The sequence below is a fragment of the Ambystoma mexicanum genome, chromosome 10, assembly GCF_040938575.1.
Source record: "Ambystoma mexicanum isolate Mex_15411 chromosome 10, UKY_AmexF1_1, whole genome shotgun sequence".
NCBI classification, from domain to species: domain Eukaryota; kingdom Metazoa; phylum Chordata; class Amphibia; order Caudata; family Ambystomatidae; genus Ambystoma; species Ambystoma mexicanum.
In genome coordinates, this window is record NC_090932.1 from 1062192464 (window position 1) to 1062214974 (window position 22511).

Sequence of the window (22511 nt, forward strand, 5' to 3'; positions counted from 1 at the left end):
CATCAGTTGGACATGAGTGGGGGCCTGCTGGCAGGTGCCCTGTACTGCTGGGGGGTCGGGGTGCAACGGGACATGAGTGGGACATAAGTGGGGGCCTGCTGGCAGGTGCCCCTGACTGCTGGGGATGGGGGTGCAAGGGGACATGAGTGGGGGCCTGCTGGCAGGTGCCCTGCACTGCTGGAGGGCGGGGGTGCAAGGGGACATGAGTGGGACATGAGTGGGGGCCTGCTGGCAGGTGCCCTGCACTGCTGGGGTGTGGGGGTGCAAGGGGGTAACGCGTTGGTGATCACTAGTGCAAGGTGATATGTAGCTTGGTTGGGGGGCATGCCCATGGTGGATGGGCTGCCTGCGGGACATGACCAGGGGTGCAGGGTAGTCCCCTGTAGTGTGGGCTGCCTGCAGGGGCCGTGGAGGGTGTAGAGAAAACACCTGGGAAGGACCCACATTGCCAATTCACGTGTAGGATTCCCCTGCACCCCCGAAAATACACGTACCCCACTCGCACAGGGCCTATCGCGTGTGAAACTTCCCGCGAACCCCAGAAATACACGTACCCTGCTGGAATCGCATGTGAAACTTCCCACGCACCCCAGAAATACACGTATCCCACTCGCACAGGGCCTATCGCGTGTGAAACTTCCCGCGAACCCCAGAGATACACGTACCCATCTGGAATTGCGTGTGAAACTTCCCGCGAAGCCCAGAAATACACGTACCCTGCTGAAATTGCGTGTGAAACCTCCCGCGCACCCCAGAAATACATGTACCCCACTCGAACAGGACCTATCACGTGTGAAAGTTCCCGCGCACCCCAGAAATACACGTACCCTGCTGGAATCGCATGTGAAACTTCCAGCGCACCCCAGATATACACGTACCCCACTCGCACAGGGCCTATCACAAGTGAAAGTTCCCGCAAAGGCCAGAAATACACGTACCCTGCTGAAATGCGTGTGAAACTTCCCGCGCACCCCAGAAATACACGTACCCTGCTGGAATTGCGTGTGAAACTTCCAGCGAAGCCCAGAAATACACGTACCCTGCTGAAATCGCATGTGAAACCTCCCGCGCACCGCAAAAATACATGTACCCCACTCAAACAGGGCCTATCACGTGTGAAAGTTCCCGCGCACCGCAGAAATACACGTACCCTGCTGAAATCGCGTGTGAAACTTCTGCGCAACCCAGAAATACACATACCCCACTCGCACAGGGCCTATCGCGTGTGAAAGTTCCTGCGAAGGCCAGAAATACACGTACCCTGCTGAAATGCGTGTGAAACTTCTGCGCACCCCAGAAATACACGTACCCCACTCGCACAGGGCCTATCGCGTGTGAAACTTCCCGCGAACCCCAGAAATACACGTACCCTGCTGAAATCGCATGTGAAACTTCCCACGCACCCCAGAAATACACGTACCCCACTCACACAGGGCCTATCGCATGTGAAACTTCCTGTGAAACCCAGAAATACACGTACCCCACTCGCACAGGGCCTAGCGCGTGTGAAACATCCCGCAAACCCCAGAAATACACGCACCCTGCTGGAATTGCGTGTGAAAGTTCCCGCGCACCCCAGGAATACACTTACCCTGCTGAAATCATGTGTGAAACTTCCTGCGCATCCCAAGAAAATACACGTACCCCACTTGCACAGGGCCTATCGTGTATGAAAGTTCCCGCGAAGCCCAGAAATACACATACCCTGCTGAAATCGCTTGTGAAACTTCCCGCGCACCCCAGAAATACACGTACCCTGCTGAAATTGCATGTGAAACTTCCCGTGCACCCCAGAAATACACGTACCCCACTCGCACATGGCCTATCGCGTGTGAAAATTTCCGCGAAGCCCAGAAATACACGTGCCCTGCTGAAATTGCGTGTGAAACTTCCCGCGCACCCCAGAAATACACATAACCCACTCGCACAGGGCCTATCACGTGTGAAAGTTCCTGCGAAACCGAGAAGTACACGTACCCCGCTGAAATCGCGTGTGAAACTTCCCGCGCACACCAGATATACACGTACCCCACTCGCACAGGGCCTATCGTGTGTGAAACTTCCCACGCACCCCAGAAATACACATACCCCACTCGCACAGGGGCTATCGCGTGTGAAAGTTCCTGCACACCCCAGAAATACACATACCCTGCTGAAATCGCGTGTGAAAGTTCCCGCGCACCCCAGAAATACACGTACCCCACTTGCACAGGGCCTATCGCGTGTGACAGTTCCCGCGGAGCCCAGAAATACACGTACCCTGCTGAAATCGCTTGTGAAACTTCCCGCGCACCCCAGAAATACACATACTATGCTGAAATTGCGTGTGAAACTTCCCGCGCACCCCAGAAATACACGTACCCCACTCGCACAGAGCCTATCGCGTGTGAAACTTCCAGCAAACCCCAGAAATACATGTACCGTGCTGAAATCGTGTGTGAAACTTCCTGCGCACCCCAGAAATACACGTACCACACTCGCACAGGGCCTATCATGTGTGAAACTTCCCATGAACCCTAGAAATACACGTACCCCACTCGCAAAGGGCCTTTCGCGTGTGAAACTTCCCACGAACCCCAGCAATACACATACCCTGCTGGAATCACGTGTGAAACTTCCCGCGAAGCCGAGAAATACACGTACCCCACTCGCAGAGGGCCTATCACGTGTGAAAGTTCCCGCGAAACCCAGAAATACACATACCCTGCTGAAATCGCATGTGAAACTTCCCGCGCACTCCAGAAATACACGTACCCCACTCGCACAGGGCCTATCGCGTGTGAAAGTTCCCGCGAAGCCCAGAAATATACGTACGCTGCTGAAATCGCTTGTGACACTTCCCGAGCACCCCAGAAATACACATACTCTGCTCAAATCGCATGTGAAACTTCCTGCGCACCCCAAAAATACACATACCCCACTCGCACAGGGCCTATCGCGTGTGAAAGTTTCTGCGAAGCCCAGAAATACACGTACCCTGCTGGAATTGCGTGTGAAAGTTCCCGCGTACCCCAGGAATACACGTACCCTGCTGAAATCGCATGTGAAACTTCCCGCCCATCCCAAGATAATACACGTACCCCACTTGCACAGGGCCTATCGTGTATGAAAGTTCCCGCGAAGCCCAGAAATACACATACCCTGCTGAAATCGCTTTTGAAACTTCCTGCGCACCCCAGAAATACACGTACCCTGCTGAAATCACGTGTGAAACTTCCCACGCACCCCAGAAATACACGTACCCCACTCGCACAGGGCCTATCGCTTGTGAAAGTTTCCGCAAAGCCCAGAAATACACGTGCCCTGCTGAAATCGCATTTGAAACTTCCCGCGCACACCAGATATACATGTACCCCACTCGCACAGGGCCTATCGTGTGTGAAACTTCCCACGCACCCCAGAAATACACATACCCCACTCGCACAGGGCCTATCGCGTGTGAAAGTTCCTGCACACCCCAGAAATACACATACCCTGCTGAAATCGCGTGTGAAACTTCCTGCGCACCCCAGAAATACACGTACCCCACTCGCACAGGGCCTATCGCGTGTGAAAGTTCCCGCGAAGCCCAGAAATACACGTACCCTGCTGAAATCGCTTGTGAAACTTCCCGCGCACCCCAGAAATACACGTACCCCACTCACACAGGGCCTATCGCGTGTGAAACTTCCAGCGAACCCCAGAAATACACGTACCCTGCTGAAATTGTGTGTGAAACTTCCTGCGCACCCCAGAAATACACGTACCACACTTGCACAGGGCCTATCGCATGTGAAACTTCCCGTGAACCCCAGAAATACACGTACCCCACTCGCAAAGGGCCTATCGCGTGTGAAACTTCCCGCGAAACCCAGAAATACACATACCCTGCTGAAATCGCATGTGAAACTTCCCGCGCACTCCAGAAATACACGTACCCCACTCGCACAGGGCCTATCGCGTGTGAAAGTTCCCGCGAAGCCCAGAAATATACGTACGCTGCTGAAATCGCTTGTGACACTTCCCGAGCACCCCAGAAATACACATACTCTGCTCAAATCGCATGTGAAACTTCCTGCGCACCCCAAAAATACACATACCCCACTCGCACAGGGCCTATCGCGTGTGAAAGTTTCTGCGAAGCCCAGAAATACACGTACCCTGCTGGAATTGCGTGTGAAAGTTCCCGCGTACCCCAGGAATACACGTACCCTGCTGAAATCGCATGTGAAACTTCCCGCGCATCCCAAGAAAATACACGTACCCCACTTGCACAGGGCCTATCGTGTATGAAAGTTCCCGCGAAGCCCAGAAATACACATACCCTGCTGAAATCGCTTTTGAAACTTCCTGCGCACCCCAGAAATACACGTACCCTGCTGAAATCACGTGTGAAACTTCCCACGCACCCCAGAAATACACGTACCCCACTCGCACAGGGCCTATCGCTTGTGAAAGTTTCCGCAAAGCCCAGAAATACACGTGCCCTGCTGAAATCGCATTTGAAACTTCCCGCGCACACCAGATATACATGTACCCCACTCGCACAGGGCCTATCGTGTGTGAAACTTCCCACGCACCCCAGAAATACACATACCCCACTCGCACAGGGCCTATCGCGTGTGAAAGTTCCTGCACACCCCAGAAATACACATACCCTGCTGAAATCGCGTGTGAAACTTCCTGCGCACCCCAGAAATACACGTACCCCACTCGCACAGGGCCTATCGCGTGTGAAAGTTCCCGCGAAGCCCAGAAATACACGTACCCTGCTGAAATCGCTTGTGAAACTTCCCGCGCACCCCAGAAATACACGTACCCCACTCACACAGGGCCTATCGCGTGTGAAACTTCCAGCGAACCCCAGAAATACACGTACCCTGCTGAAATTGTGTGTGAAACTTCCTGCGCACCCCAGAAATACATGTACCACACTTGCACAGGGCCTATCGCATGTGAAACTTCCCGTGAACCCCAGAAATACACGTACCCCACTCGCAAAGGGCCTATCGGGTGTGAAACTTCCCGCGAACCCCAGCAATACACATACCCTGCTGGAATCACGTGTGAAACTTCCCGCGAAGCCGAGAAATACACGTACCCCACTCGCACAGGGCCTATCACGTGTGAAAGTTCCCGCGAAACCCAGAAATACACATACCCTGCTGAAATTGCATGTGAAACTTCCCGTGCACCTCAGAAATACACGTACCCCACTCGCACAGGGCCTATCGCGTGTGAAAGTTCCCGCGAAGCCCAGAAATACACGTACCCTGCTGAAATCGCTTGTGAAACTTCCCGCGCACCCCAGTAATACACATACTCTGCTGAAATTGCATGTTAAACTTCCCACGCACCCCAGAAATACACGTACCCCACTCGCACAGGGCCTATCGCGTGTGAAACTTCCAGCGAACCCCAGAAATACACGTACCCTGCTGAAATCGTGTGTGAAACTTCCTGCGCACCCCAGAAATACACGTAGCACACTCGCACAGGGCCTATCGCGTGTGAAACTTCCTGTGAACCCCAGAAATACACGTACCCCACTCGCAAAGGGCCTATCACGTGTGAAACTTCCCGCGAACCGCAGCAATACACATACCCTGCTGGAATCACGTGTGAAACTTCCCCCGAAGCCGAGAAATACACATACCCCACTCGCACAGGGCCTATCACGTGTGAAAGTTCCTGCGAAACCCAGAAATACACATACCCTGCTGAAATCGCATGTGAAACTTCCCGCGCACCCCAGAAATACACGTACCCCACTCGCACAGGGCCTATCGCGTGTGAAACCACCAGCAAACCCCAGAAATAGACGTACCCTGCTGAAATCGTGTGTGAAACTTCCTGCGCACCCCAGAAATACACGTACCACACTCGCACAGGGCCTATCGCGTGTGAAACTTCCCGTGAACCCCAGAAATACACGTACCCCACTCGCAAAGGGCCTATCGCATGTGAAACTTCCCGCAAACCCCAGCAATACACATACCCTGCTGGAATCACGTGTGAAACTTCCCGCGAAGCCAAAAAATACACGTACCCCACTCGCACAGGGCCTATCACGTGTGAAAGTTCCCGTGAAACCCAGAAATACACGTACCCTGCTGAAATCGTGTGTGAAACTTCCCGCACACCCCAGAAATACATGTACCCCACTCGCACAGGGCCTATCGCGTGTGAAAGTTCCTGCGCACCTCAGAAATACACATACCCTGCTGAAATCACATGTGAAACTTCCTGCACACACCAGATATACATGTACCCTACTCGCACAGGGCCTATCGCGTGTGAAACTTCCCGCGAACCCCAGAAATACACGTACCCTGCTGGAGTCGCATGTGAAACTTCCCGTGAAGCCCAGAAATACAGGTACCCTGCTGAAATCGCGTGCGTAACTTCCCGCGCACCCCAGAAATACACGTTCCCTGCTTGCCGTGTGCTGTGTGGCAGCTGTGTATATTGGACCAGGGTTAGCGCAGCCCTTTGCACTGGATTGGGGATTTTTATGGCTTTTCCTTGCACGAGGGTGTTCTTGGGGGCGTAACTGGCACTGCTGCAGGGTCACTGCGTCAATGTGTGCCACGGTTGGTTTTGGTAGCTAAAATCCATGAATACGATGTGCGCGGAAATGGATTTTAGCGCACACGGCTGGCGCAGAGATTTGCACGTGCACACTGTGCGCCAGCCGCGTACACCACTTTTGTGCGAAATTCTATCAATTACCCTGATTTTGTTCACGGAATAAGACAAAAATTGGACTACTGTTATGCAATGGTGAAATTCACTATAAACTCACAAAAAGATCCACAACAATTTCTAATGTACTTACTACAAGTACTGAAAAACAAAAACATACCTATAAATGAAGTATTCCAGATTTCATACATGTGGAAACATACATGCACTCTCTGCAACAATGTGACAAAGGAACAAATCCCTTATGAGCGCTTTGTGTATGTATCCATACCTAATTGTGAATCCATTCCATTTCAGCAACTGGTACAAAATGCAAACCATGGTAGATTATGTACTACCTGCAATTCAGATAATCACTCCACCTTACTAATACAAACACGTTAACCCTTACCACCTTACTACGAGGTCCCTTTGCGGGTTGGGGAATTTAACGCCTGCTTTTTGCAGGCGTTAAAATCCAACCCGCAAAGGGACCTCGGAGCTAATTAGGGCACCGCAAAATTGCGGTGCCGTAATTAGCGCCTTCCCCATTCCCAAAGAGCCCTATGGGGCAGAAATGGGAATGGGTAAGGGCAATGGTGGAAGGGGGATTTACCGCCCCTCCAACCTTGGAATGGGGCGGTAAATCCCCTTTCCACCAAGGCGGTGCCGGTATTTTACCGGCATGAGCCATGGCGCTAATAGCGCCATGGCTCACCGCCTACCGTCTAATGAGGCCCATAGTAACTATGTAATACTAATGCTTCTATGTTACAATGCAGATGGTACCAAAAACAACTGCAAGCTGAATGGATTCACACACAGTGAAGTATCACTTGGTAAGAAAACCTTCACAACAATAGATATAATCTACCACGCAGGAGCCACAACCAATGCAGGTCACTACACTGCATATATTATAAAGAAATTTGGATGGTTCAAATGTAATGATAGTACCATTACTCTAAAGCAGCGATTACCAGCAATTCTTACAAACGCTTATTCAATCTTCTTAAAAGCAAAATTTAATAACTAATCTGTACTTCAACATTAACAAAAAATCAATAAAAAAATATAAACAGTTGGAATGCGCCAGCAGGTATCTAAATGGCTTCATACCTGAAGAAAAAACTTGGAGGCACCTCCTTCTACCACTTAGCCGCAAAAACCTGGAACAACATCCCAAAAGAAATAAGAAACACTCAAGATCACCCAAAATTCAGGAAATCACTAAAAACCTGGCTCTCCAACATCACAGACTAAACCTGGAAACCGAAACTGGAAAAAGGATGACTAAACCGAAAAGACACGGACATCTCTGACCCGAGAGAGTAACGCCCACGACACATGGACAGGTGACACCTGATAGACTGGAACACAGGCGGCACGCACGGAGACTGAGTCAGCTACCCCAGACAATCCCACCAACACTTCACCCGCCCTTAATTACTGCCAGATACCACGTTGGTGTGGAACTATCAAGATATTGGCAATCGCCCACTACTTGAGAGGTTGTCATTGGCAGGGGCACTGGCCACATAAGTATTAATGGAGGATAAGGGCAGCTATGAGAGAGCATGTTAGAGGTGGTGGCTAGAGGATTAAGGAACCTGTATGCCAGTCAGACCCAGTACAGGACAGAGCCACAACAGGGAGACCATGCAAGCCGAGCGCTCCAAATTCAGAATACATACGCAAACTAACCAACACTACTAACAATTTCCCTTTCTGCATACACCTCTCAAACTGCAAACCAGACACAACCAAAACCTACAGCACAACAAACCACACAATCTTCACTACATTGCAACAACAAAATGAAAAACACACATAGCCTTACACAACAGTACACAACGATTTACGGCCGCAAACACCCCAGGCCCATCCAACTGACCCACAGGGCTGAGGCCGCCAAAAGTACATCACTGCTCTCATGCACTTTTCCTGCTTCCTCCCACCAAAGCAACCTCCCCTCCTCTTTCAGAGCCGCCAGAGCACTAAGGGACCACTCCGGTGGTGATAGTGCGCAGTACAAATGTCCTTTAACATTAACATTAAAATGATTCTATAACAACCAAACAGATAAATGAAGACCACTAAATTGGAACAAAGAATAGACAGTTAGAATACACCAACAGATATCTAACTGCTTCAGAAATCTGCAACAAGCCAAAAGATGGAACATAAACCAGAAACAACAAGTGAATACTGAAAGGAAACAAACAAATAGACTGTAGCATAACAAAAAAAGTTTTTTTTTTTAATCCGACAAGGATTTTTTTTCTTCCCACAGACCCAATGATTTGAAAAACAAACACAGAAACTGAGTGAAATGCACAGTACACTGGTTTGTAAACCAAATATGAGGATCCAAAAAAAGCTGAAATGTCTACCATTCAATGTAATAAGTCTTTATAAAATACACACAATAACATGCTCTTTTCTTTTATCACAGAAATTGATAAAGAATATTTCCTCCAGGTACCAAAGTCATGTAAAAAATATATTGAATCTCAACAAATCAAACAGTAAAGTATAATTTCAAACATTTGATAGATATTCAAATCTATAGATGTGATCTATGGCTGTGATATGGTGCAGTGGTTGTGGACAGGGCCTACAGTCATGGGTGTATAGCCTACGGCCTACGGCCTGTAACCACGCACCCAAGACTCTAAGCCCTGGTCACAACCACCGCAGCATATCACAACCAAAACCACTACACCATATCACACCCCTACTACCTTATAACTTCAGTACTTATAACTTCAGTCTTGGGTGCAATATACTAGGTTGTGCACACAACCACTGCAAAATAGGGCTTGACCACAACCACCGCAGCATATCACACCCATGGTGGCTTGTAACTCATTATCACTCCCATTGAATCAAACATTTCAACTGCGGCATATACTCAATTTGCACCCAAGACTAGGTCCTTCCCACAACCACCTGATAGATATGCAGTTCCATGGGTGTGATCTATGGTTGTGATATGCTGCTGTGGTTGTGGCCAGGGCGTAGAATCTTGGGTGTATGGCCTATGGCCTGCAGCCTGCGGCCATGCACCCAAAACCCTGCGTCCTGCCCACAACCACTGCAGTATATGAAACCCATGGTGGCTTATAACTTCACTCCTTAAAGCATATCACACCCATAGTGGCTTATAACTTCAGTACTTATAACTTTGGTTTTGGGTGCATGGCCTTTGTCCATGCAACCAAGACTCTAGGTCCTGGCCACAACCACCACACCATATCACACCCATTGAGGCTTATAACTCAGTACCACACCCATAGAATCAAACATTTTAACTGCGCAATATGCTCAATTTGCACCCAACACTCTAGGCCCTGCCCAGAACCACCTAATACATAGTCAATTCTATGGGTGTAATATGCTGCGGTGGTTGTGGCCAGGGCCTAGAGTCTTGGGTGTATGGCCGTAGATATTCGATTCTATGGTTGTGGTCTATGGGTATGATATGCTTCGGTGGTTGAGGCCAAGGCCTAGAGTCTTGGTTGAATGGCCTACGCCCTATAACCTGCGGCCATGTACCCAAGACTCTAGGCCCTGGCCACAGCCACTGCAGCATATCACACCCATGGTGGCTTATAACTAGTACCACACCCATAAAATAAAAAAATTTAACTGAGCAATATACTCAATTTTCACCCAACACTCTAGGCCCTGCCCACAACAACCTAATACATATTCGATTCTGTGGGTGTGATATGCTGCGGTGGTTATGGCCAGTCGGCAGATCCAAGATGGCGGGCGCATCCGAACAATCTGACGCACATCATGCCTCACTCCAGCAAATCGACAGACACGTCACGTGTCCACGATCATGACGCAAGCCCATTAGCCAATTGGGTACTGCCCGCGAAGCGAACAGGGAAGTAGGGGCGGAATCTGCAAAACTAATCAATGGCAGCATCCAGTGAGTGGAACAGGAGGATGGAAAGGAACGCTAGTTTCTACTGTAGGTGAAAGCCCGCATTCAAGACCTCCTGATCAGTTGGGAGACACTCAATTGAGTGCACAAATCTCAGAATTTGAGTCCAGAAATAATTGAGTTTTACATAAGTCGTAACTATAGATTTCTCCCATAGATCACATTTCCCTTTACAATGACAAGGTAAATCTCGTCTAGGTATTTTATAAAGCAATCATTGGCAGTGACTGTAGGTTTTGCCTGTCATTTTTTTTTATTTTTCAAGTGCAGACTCAAATGCCACACGAGTGCTTATGTTTACCTGGTACATCATAATAGTACGTCAAAGACTCACAAGTGCTACCATTGTATTGGAAATTCACCCTCAAATACCCCAAGAATGCCAAAATAGCGTGGCACAATGTTTGTATGCTAGTTTGGCACAAAGTTTGTATGCAAGGTATAGCAGCTCATGTACAGGTGCTATCTACATATGCTAAGTCATCCACAAATGCCGCCCAGAATGCCATTATATGTTGGCACTGTTTCTTCTTTACTTAAGATGGAGTTCACAATTACGATTTGAATTGGTTCAGGTATTTCCTTCTACTAATTAAAGAAAAGCTACTAATAAAATCCACCCAACAACAACTTGCATTACACTTTGCAACTGATACATTCATAGGTCCTTCTCCACCTAACGTTATAGGGCCTCAACGAAGAACAATCAAGTTGGCATCATTACAACATAATAGAACATAAGCATAATTAACAAGAAACAGACACACATATCGAACATATCAAACAGAAAATAGGCCTAGGCAGGCATTGGTCTGTCAATCTTCAGCTGTCTGCGACTCTTTCGATTAGACTGACATCTAGTGCACAGGAAAAATGTCCATAAATCATCCAATCACAATGTCCGAAATATACAAAAGGAGGAAAACAGTACACATCACCGTCGTTTTTGCCCCACTGTGTCATGCTGAAGTGAAACATGTGAGCCAAAATCATGGTTTGACAGAGTAGGGAGTAGAGGAACATAGGCATGCCCAAAAGTTTTAGAAATGGAAAGGAACATGTTATGGTGTGACTTTTAATGACAGTAAGTCATCTTGGCACGAAGCACATGGACTGCATATGGACGCATCAAAACAATGACTGGGATGCGTGTATTTAGAGTGTTATTTCATTCTTTATTTTATGTAGTATTTAGCAAAGACCACAACAGTCTTGATGTAGGAGTGATGAAAATGAATACACAAAATGTGGTCCCAGATTTGAAAAACCATCATAGTGCCGACGTAAAATATTCCTGGTGAACAGCGCAATTAGAAAATGGGACAATGTGCCACTATTGTGCATCGAGGTCCAGGTCCCATCCCCACAACTGGTTCTCGGACATGCGTGGTATCAGAAGTCAACCGTTTCTTGACACTCGGTGCGGTTAGCAATGTGTGCCTTTGTCGCTGCCTGTTCGGGTCAAAGAAAAAAAGAAGTGTTTGATTTGTGGATAATTGTGGGCTTGTTTTACATGTTGGAAAATAAGTGGGTGCATTGTATGCATTGTTTTGCACAAACAACTTGGCAATCATCAGAATCTTTAAAGGTATCCAGTTCTGGACATGAAGAAAATGTATTTGGGAAACTCTCTTCTTCCATGAATGTGTGGGGGCGGGGGGTTGCACAACTGGTGCGGTCGTGGAGAGAGGTGGAGTAATGGCAGGCGAATCATGTGCTTGTTCAAAGCGTTAAAGAAACAGGACTAACATAAAACTCGATTTAAAAGAGTTACATTAAAATATGCATCAATCACATAATAAACCATCATGTCAATACATTTGATTATAACATGTTAAAAAAAAAAACTGTACATTCGTAGCTTTATTTTTCCAATTCTGAATGGAAGCTTACTGTTACCTGCGTCTACAGTAATATATGCCTAAACAAATCTTCTTTGAGTTTTAAAATGTACAGTCAAGACTGAAGGAAACACACTGCAATGAATACATAATATGATCACCTGCTAGTTCTCATTGTTTCACAAAGCACGGACCTCTATGCTCCAATTCAATTTCTAATCACCCAACAATCTCACCTCTTAATGGACGTACAACAGACACGCTAGTCCCAACAACCCATGCACTAAATTTCTGGAACTATATAACATTAATTATATTTTAACTAGCTTAAATACGAAAAATGACCAACAAGAGCAGAGCTTGTCTTTGTTCAGAATGTCTATTCTTAGACATTCATCAGAGTTGCTTATCACTGTGGTTGTAGTGGTCAATGGCAGCTCAGCCATGGCATTGGAATCCGGGGAGATACTTTTTCACGGATTATGGATCTTTGGAAAACCTGTCAACTTTCTGCACGGGTGCTATCTTTTTCAATCAATGTTTTATGCTGTGTTTGGATGTTGTTGTTTGGTTTGTTTAATTGATAGAGGCATAGGTCTTCTATAATTCTATCAGCACTTGATTTGCAGAGGATCTAGGCATGACAATGGAGAGATGTATGATTCAGGATGATCACCAGACAAGCGTGTAGAATCTCTTGTGGAGAATGAATGAAATAAGGATCTAGCTGGTCTTTTTCAGGGGAAATATCCATCCCGTGTCTGACTCAAGCAAACTCAGACTACAGGTGGTGGAGCCACAGCATGCCACACACCACTGCTGGTACAAAGGAGGGGCCCATGAGTTAAGGGATGTCCGAAGGATCCTCCCCATCAGTGTCTGAGAGGCTTACACATAGAAATGGAGTTTGTCGTGGGACACCTGACCCTTATTCCACCTGTGTACTGTGTGCCTGCCGAATTTGCCTCAAATCTGTAACAGATCCTTTTATTTCTGAAACCAGTGTATCACTGCCACGCCCTTGTTCCTACACAACCATATGTTGGTTCCCACCACAATGTTAACCAACAGGTTCCAGGATGGGTATTTCCCTCCACCATGCCAATCGGATCCCCAGGCAGGACTTGGGACCACATATTTTGCTCCCGCTGGAAATCTTTGCTGGCTTCTTCTATGCGGTCAGGGGCATTGCTGGGCCCATGACAATGTTTTGATTGGCTCAATAACCAAAATACGTGTGTGTAGGGGTCCTATGTGCATTTGCACGCAGGACCCTTCATGATGTACAAAGTTGCAAAGGTTGATAGAGTTTGCTTGGGCATTTTCAAGCCAGACTATCTAGACCACTGGTACTGTCCTTGATGAGGGGGTCCATATAGCTCACTTGCTTCTTCTATTCAACCAGCCCGCACTCTTGTGTGAAGTCAATTCCCAGAGAAAACGGTGGGCAATTTGTCATTAATGGAGGAATAGAGAAGAAATCAGACAATCGGACAGTATCCCAGTCCCGTCGGGGAGCAGTCATCCCTGCACAAAAAGAAATGGCAGAAGCAACCTAACAGACTATTGTCTCAATTGTCCTACCATGAAGATCCTATGAGTGAGTTAGCTAGCATTAAAGAAGGTGTAACCCAAATAGACTTGGTGCAGAGCCACAACACATGTTGCAAGCCTGATCCATCAGCATCCTCTACACTCATAATTACTATGGCTTTTCGTACACACTCATTGTTTTATTTAGTGTTTTTGTAAAATGAGGCTGTGCTAAACATCTCAACCAGTGTGGATCCAGTGTGGAATGTGGAGTATGAGAAATCCTATTCTCTAACCAGTTGCAACATGTATTAAGTGTTTTGGTATGTAGCGCTATAATGGTACATATGGATGCAAAGCCCACAGTTAGCTTCCTTTAATGTATAGAATCAAAACAGAAACTCATGTTTTAATCTTTGGAAGCTGACAACACCATGATGTTTGCTTGTTAATTGCGAATATACATGTTAACCTTTTTGTACACCCCGCCTTCCCCACGACAGGGGGTGAAAGTCACAATAACCCATTGGGCAATTTGCAGCAGTCTCAAGTTGTCCCATATCAGCTGTTAAATAATTCACAATTACTTGCTTGTAGTCTCACTTAATATGTCATTCTTCAACTTTCTTCCTTTATTTGTCATGTATGTTTTCCATAGGAAGCCATTAGCAACTATTTCTGTTTACAAATGTTGTAGCTTCCTACTGTGACATCACAGAAGGTGAATATAAAAGCAATAATCACCTGCAATAAAGTCAAATGAGTGGGGTACAGTATTATTTTTGTTTTTAGAGTGCTGTGGGGTGGGAGATCTCAGGCCTTATTACGAGATTGGTTGTATTTGCTATGGTAATATGGTTAAAATCATTTCTGCCACTCCAAGGCCTCTTTACAAGTTAGCCGGTCTGGATTTAACGGTGCCGGTAAACCCGTATCGGCACTGTTATTCAGACTGGCCCATTCTGACCCACGATGTCGGAAACACCACCACTGCAAAGCGACCCCTGCAGTGTCAACACACCCGGTAGCTCTGTGCACTTAAACAGCGGGACGACTCGGCGGCGCACCCTCAATCATTGGCAATGCGCAACACCGGGCACATTACGAGTAGCACAGACATGGAAACACAACCAAGATCATGGTGTAAACACTGTGAACACCGCGCTGGTAAGGCTGGCACCGTGGACATGGCATTAAACAGTGGCAGGTGAGCTGCAACAGGTCCTAGGTGTGCACAATAAGGCCAGCTGCACATCATAGGCCACTGGGAGCCTACAAAAGGGCCACATCCACACCCAAGCCACCTTCCAACACAACCATGCTGTCAGCCGCCTTAGCAGCAATTGGGATAGGGAACCTGCAAGCAACAGTACAGATTGAAGCAGCACTGAGGCAGAGGAGGAGGTGGCATAGACGCAGGAGGCAAATCAGGAACCTGGTGGCCATCAAAACATTAATGTGCAGCAGGTACCACCCCGCAGGCCGCCAGGAATACCCCGCATCAGTGCCTCACCCTGGAACCCGACCCCAAGTCAAATACATACATTATACCGGCTTGACAGGACCTCAATCATATCTATCGTCACCCTCATGAAAGAGGACATGAGCAGCCGCATCGGCATCCAGACTGCAATCCCCCCCCCCCGCTGAAGGTAGTCTCCGTAGTGCATTTCTTCATCACTGGAACCTATCAGCACACTGTTTCTGAGCTGCATGGGCTGTCACAACCCTGTTTTTCAGGTACTGGATGCGCTGCTGCGCTATGCATAAGAGCACATTTCCATACCCTGTACCCCTGCCCAGGTCATTGCCAGCAAAGTGGCCTTCCATGTCATTGCATAGGCGCATTAGATTGCACGAAACGTGGAGGTAACTGTCAGACATGCAATTGAGCTGGTGTACAATAATCAGAAGCAATTCCACTCACTGAACGTCCAGATAGTCTGCAATGCCCAACAAGTCATCATGTATTGCTGTGCACGTTTCCCAGGGTTCACACACGACTCAATGGTATTGCGGAATTCTACATTGCCATGCAACTTGGAACATTATGCGGGACACTGCACATGTCTGTTGGGTGAGTAGAACTGCCAATGCATGACCGCTATGTATTTGGGGGAGGGATAGTAAAGTCCCACAGTGTCCCAGGCAGTTTTGCGAGCACAACTGCCAATGCATGACCCCTGTGTATTTGGGGGGAATAGGCAAGCACCAGAATTCACACTTACCGTGACAACTTGAATCCTTCACCATGCCATGTCATGCAAAAACATGCCCTTCCTATCTTCATGTACATGCAATTGCAACAAAGGCACCACCAGGGGGCGCAGAAGCTCGGCTGCCTGATCCGACGTCTCCCTGACTTCAGACTGAATTAAGCCTTTTAAATCACTATTTACTACAATTTCTAATTGCTCAACTCTACGCTCTTAAGCTCTTACCTTCGAGGTCCCACTGGAGCGAGTTTCACCAAAGTTCGGACCCTCCATCCTTTTCAGGAGCTGCCTCTTGGGTGTCAGGCCCTCCTGCTCCCATCCCTGTGCGGGCACCATGGGCCTCTCCCGGCTGCTCCGAGGCTCCTCCTGTGTCTGCTTGCTGCTGCCACCCTCCTGTGGTCGGAGTCGCTCCTGCTCCTGTTGCGCCGCCTTGCTTGGAAGCCATGGCCACCTCATCCCAGCTTCTTCGACCGGCTTCTGTACTGAGTTCTCCGTGGACCTCTACACTGTGTCCACCCCCATCAACCTTGGGCTGTTGACGTCGGTGTGGCCTGCCTCCATAGTTCTGGATGGGCTTGCGGTCCCCCCACCCGCTGCATCCATCTGATTTCTGCTACTTCTGTCGGCCCGCCTGCGTGGTCTCTTCAGGGCTCTGCTCCCACCCGGCCTCCAGCAAGGTCTCTCTTTAGGGTCCCGGCCCATGATCCTCTCCAACCTGCAGTGACAGCTCCCACCTGCGGCCTCCGTCTGATTCCTGCTGCTTCTGTTGGCTGGCTCGCATGATCTCCTTTGGGTCCTGCTCCCTCCTGGCCACCCCTTCTCAAGCAAGGTCCCTCTTCGAGGTCTCCGGAGCGAGGCTCTTGGGTGGTGAGTTCCCACGCCTCCTCTGTGCCATCCGGAGTGCTGCAGCTGCTCCTATCTAGAGTCATGCTGTTGGAGCTTTGTGACCTGCCGCCTGTGGAGGTGATGCTTTCTACACTGATCGGCCCACTACCCATTGAGTGTGCTGCCAGTTCAGTGTGCTGGCCTGTGCTCCACTGATTTGTTGTTTTCTTGCCTTTTGTGCTCTTAGAGCTTATGGACCTTTTGCCTGGACGCCTTCTTCTCTGGTTGATGGGATTGCCCCCGCTGAATCTACGCTCTGCTCCATCTGCGGGTGGAGAAGCCTTCCGCTGCTCAGCCCGCTCTCTCTCCTCTGGATGCACCACTCAGCTCCACTAGTCTGCCTGACTTAATGGCCCTTCTCTGCTGATTTGACTCTGTGCCCACCATTGTTCTGGCTCCTAGCTGCTCCTGATGGGATAACTTTGATATGGCGCTCCTTAACACTTCTCTTCTCCTGTCAGACTGCCTCACCTCCGTTGGATTCAATTAACTCACTGACCCTCACTGCTTCTGCTCGCTGAACCCGTGACCACTTCTGCTCCTGCCAACTTAGGAAAGTGACTCCAGCATTTCTCTTCATCGCCTCTCTCCTCTTCATGGACTGCTTAGGCTCCAGTGGAATCTTATCTCCTCAAACCTTTTTATGGTTGGTCTCCTCTTCTACCCTAAATACCTTTCATCTACCTCCTCATTGTCTCTTCCTACCTTCCCTTTGTTTGAATACTTATTTAAATCCTTTACCTCCCCTCACCCCATCTCCTTCCTAATTTTCTATAGACCTCCTGGTCCCCTTTCCTCCTTCTACAACGACCTTGACCACCTCCTCTCTCTTATCTCGCCCTCCCCATCTCCCCTCACTGTACTTTGCGACTTCAGCATTCACCTTCTCACTACCCCTCAACCCTCACCTCTTCTCTCTATCCTCGACTCCTACCTTTTCTCTCCTCTCCCCTCCTCTCTCACTGACTCTTCTGGCTCCACTCTTGATCTCATTTTTAATTAAACCTACTCCTCCTCCCCTGTTTCCTCGCTACCCATCTATCTATCTGATCATGCTCTTCTCTCCTTCTCCCTTACTCCCTGCTCTTCACCTCCCAATCCCTTACCCTCCTTGAATTCTTTTACTCGACGTGATCTCCGGAGCTTTAACCCCTCTCTCTACCTAGAAACCTGCTCTTCCTCTCTCCCAGCTCTCTCTGATATATCCACTCTCCCACCTGATCTTGCTCTATCCTCTCTGTCTTCCTTCATCTCCTCTAGTTTCGATCAACTCTACCCCTTCTCCTCTTTCCGTCCTACTCGTAACCCTTCCCAACACTGGCTCTCCCCTCACCTCTTGTCCATGTGTCGTCTCCTCCGTCAACTAGAATGACGTTGGCTCAAATCCCCCACTCATTCCCACCAGACCTCCTACTTCTCTTATCACTCTCTATATGATTCCTGCCTTAACTCTGCTAAATGTTCCTACTTTTTGAACCTCCTTCACTCACAAGCCTCTCACCCTCGTTGTATCTTTCAAACTCTCTCTCGCCTACTCTCCCCCTTACTACTGACCCCTCTTCTACTTCTCCTCTCCTTCTAACTTTGCTGAATTCTTCTCTGCTAAAATGATTTTGCTTCACCAAAAAATTAACTCTTCTCCTCCCTGCTCCCCTCCCCCTCCTTCCTCCCACTCCCCCTCTGTTTGCAGGTCTGAATTCTTTCAAATCACACCCTCTGACGTCTCCCTCCTCCTAACTAAATCCCACCCTACCGTTGCCCCTTCATATCCCATCCCAACCCTTCTTATTCCTAAGATCTACCCCTCTTTCATTCCTTATCTAACCTCCTTCTTCAATATCTGTCTCTCCTCGGCCTCCTTCCCTACTGCCTTCAAGCACACCACTATTATCCCTATCCTAAAGAAACCTTCTGTTGGTCCCCTTCTTGCTTCCAACTTTCGTCCAATCTCACTTCTACCTTTTCTCTCTAAAATACTCGAATGCTTAGCCTACTCTCAGCTCTTGACCTTTGTCACTAACCTCTCTCTTCTTCCCCCTTCTCAATCTGACTGCCTCCCCAAACATTCCACTGAGACCGCTCTTGCCTGTGTCCTTAACTCCCTCCTCACTGCTCGCCTGTCTAAGCAATCCTCATTCTCCTTGACCTCTCCGCTGCCTTTGATACTGTCGATCACCCCTTACTTCTCAACACTCTTTCCTCTTTTAGCTTCAAAGGCTCTGTCCTTAACTTTCTCTGCTCTTACCTCTCTCACTGTTCTTTTGCTGTCTCTTAGGGTGGTCGAACCTCCCCTACCTTCCCTCTGGCCTATGGCGTTCCCCAAGGCTCTGTCCTCGGTCCTTTCTAATTCTCTTATACTTCACTCCTAGCCCCTATCATCTCTTCCTTTGGGATCTCTCACCATTTCTATGTTGATGACATCCAACTATTTCTCTCCTTTTCTTCCTACACCTCTGACCACCATCTAAATCTCTCTTTCTGTCTTACCGCCATTAAAAACTGGATGTCATCTCACTAACTCTCTCTTAACAGTGATTAAACTGAAATATTATTCTTTCCCTCTAACACACTTCCTTCCCCCACTCCCCCTCCTTCTATTCATTTTCCCCCTTCGAAACTTCCTATTCATACCCATGCTCGTAATCTAGGCATTTACTTCGACCCTTCCCTCTCTTTTTCCATCATATCTCCCTTACTTTTTGCGCATGTCGCTACCAACTCTTTAATATCCATAAAGTTTGTTCCTCTCTCACCGTCCATGCTACCAAACTTTTAATCTCCTCCCTCATCTTTTCTCACCTCTTCTAATGTTCTTCCCTCTTCTTTGGTCTCCCCGCCTCCCACCTTGCTCTCTTCAAATCCCTTGACCACTCTGCTATCCGTACCCTCTGCCTTCTCTCTCCCCTTGACTCCATCTCTAACTCGTTATCTAACCTAGGCTGGCTTCCTTTCCACTCCCAACTTAAATTTCACTTCCTTTGTCTTGTCTTTAAATCTCTTCATGACCTTGCCCCTCCATATCTCTCCTCTCTTCTCTCATTCCACACACCCTCTCGCTCCCTTTGCTCAGCTGATCTCTTCTTAGTTTCTGTCCCCCCAACCCCTTGTGCCTCTTCTCTCCTTTCAGCTCCTTGCCCCTTTATACTGGAACTCCCTGCCTCTTTCTATCTGCTCCATCCCTACCTATTCTTCCTTCTGTTCCTCCTTGAACTCACTCCTTCTTCATTCCCCCTCCCTGACACCCTATTCCCGCTTTCTCTCTCTCTCTCTCTCCCTCTAGTACCCTCATCATAGTTCTATTCATCTTTCCCCTTCTTTCCTATGACCTCTCTTCCTACTACTCACTTTACTCCCTACTCTCTCTCTCCCTCATCCTTCCTTCCCTATCTCCCTTCTCTCCTCCTCCTTCTCATATGCAAATTGTTCTACATACTGTTTTTTGGTTTGATTCATGTTTATTGTTATTGCTTCTACTGTTCCATGTTTGATGTATTCTTGTTGTTAAACTGCAGAGTGCTTTGGATTAAGGCCCTATATAAACACAATAAATACAATACAAATACAAATACAAACATGAGGATGTGAGAACCTCCCCTGCCCAATGTACATTTTATACTCCCATGCACACGATGGGCGCATCTCGTGCTGTGCACACTCGTCACATCTTTGCTGTGATCTGTGTCTGCCTGATGTAGATCTGCCCATCACCTTACAATGCTGGAGTCACCCACCACATCTGAACACATGTACAATGATTGGAACATGTTCTTGCCCAAAATCACTCCAGGGATGTAAGCATCACATAATCCTGCATGGAAATGTGATCCAAGTGTGCACAATAGATGAGTCTAACATCTGATTAATAGAAGGGACATCTCTGGACTGCATCTGATACAGACAGTAATACCACAAACAGTAAGGATGTAGAGGACTAGTAGGTGGCTCTGCACTCTTCCCACATAGCCTTCATATATGCTGATATGGAGTTTGAACCCCTGCCAGGAATGACTTCCTTGGGGAATCCAACACGGGAGAATATCCCAATCAGAGCTTTGCTCCCATGGGGACTTTGATGCTCCTCAAAGGGGCAGTCTCACGGTATCTTGTGGCATGGCCTACCACCACCAAGATATATCTGTTCTCTGAGCTGTTTTGAGAATCCAAAGGACCCACAATATCCATGCCTATTCTCTCGAAAGGCCACCCAACCATGGGTAGTGGAATTAAGGGGTTGTTTGTGGCACCATCTGACTTGCCAGAAACCTGACAAGTCGGGCAGGACCAGAGAAATTCCATAATGTTTACGTCAAACTGTGGCCAGTAAAAGTGCACTTACAACCAGTTTGATGTCTTAGTCACTCCCATGGGACCTGCTAAAGTAATTTGGTGAGCCAAATCCAAAATAAACTTTCTTTGGCATTAGGCAATCACCAACCTCCTGGTGCCATCACCCTCAGAGTCTTTTGGCGCACTGTACAGGAGTTCATCCCCCCAGTCCACTTTGAACAGTCCAGGTGCCTCAGCCTTAGCCTGCTCCTCTGTCTACTTCTGCAGACCCGCCAGCGTGGGACTCTCTTTCTGGGCTGTAAAAAAGTCAGTCTGACCCGGGCCCCCATCTGATGCAAACTCATCCATCTTGGGCAGTCCATTCAGATCTGCACCCACCTGGTCCTCCACCACCACCTCAGGTTCCTACGCTGCACCAAGCAACTTTGAAGTCACTGAGTCCCCTGCTACCAAAGAAGGGTCCCCAGTGGCTACTAACCCCTCTCCCGCAGGGGTAGGTGGCTCAGTATTCTGTTGAACTGGGCTAGGGGCTACTGGCCATGCTGGTCCAGCAAGCCCTCTGGCAGCACTCCAGGCCCTAAGGCTCTGACAGTGTTCAAACTGGGGATCTCTGTGGCCCTTGATGAGGTAGCCACTGGGACTATCTCAGGAAGATTATTACCCAACAAACATGGGACAGGGATGGAGTCTTTCACTGTTACAAGGTGCTGGGTCGTTTCACCTCTCCATCTGAACTCTACTATCGCCAAGGAGCACTTACTCTTTCCCATCAAACCCACTTATGCTACAATCAGGCCCATCAATATACTGGACTGGCTGTACCCACTGCCAGCTGACAGCAGTGACGCTAGCCTTGGTGTCTCAGACCGCAGGAGTTTTGTGTCCATTGATATACACATTTTCTATTTCAGTATTATTGAGAACTGGGTCTCTTCTGGAGACCTAGTTCTCAGTGTAACCATTCCACTCTTGACCACTTGACCACTCCAATCAGTGTAACCATTCCACATTTGACCACTCTCTGGCCTAGTGGGAAGTCCTCCTCTAAGAGGCCCACACAAATGATGGCATCTTCCATGAATCCAACATTCACTATGGCTTGCTTGGGTAAGCCCTTGCAAGCAGGAT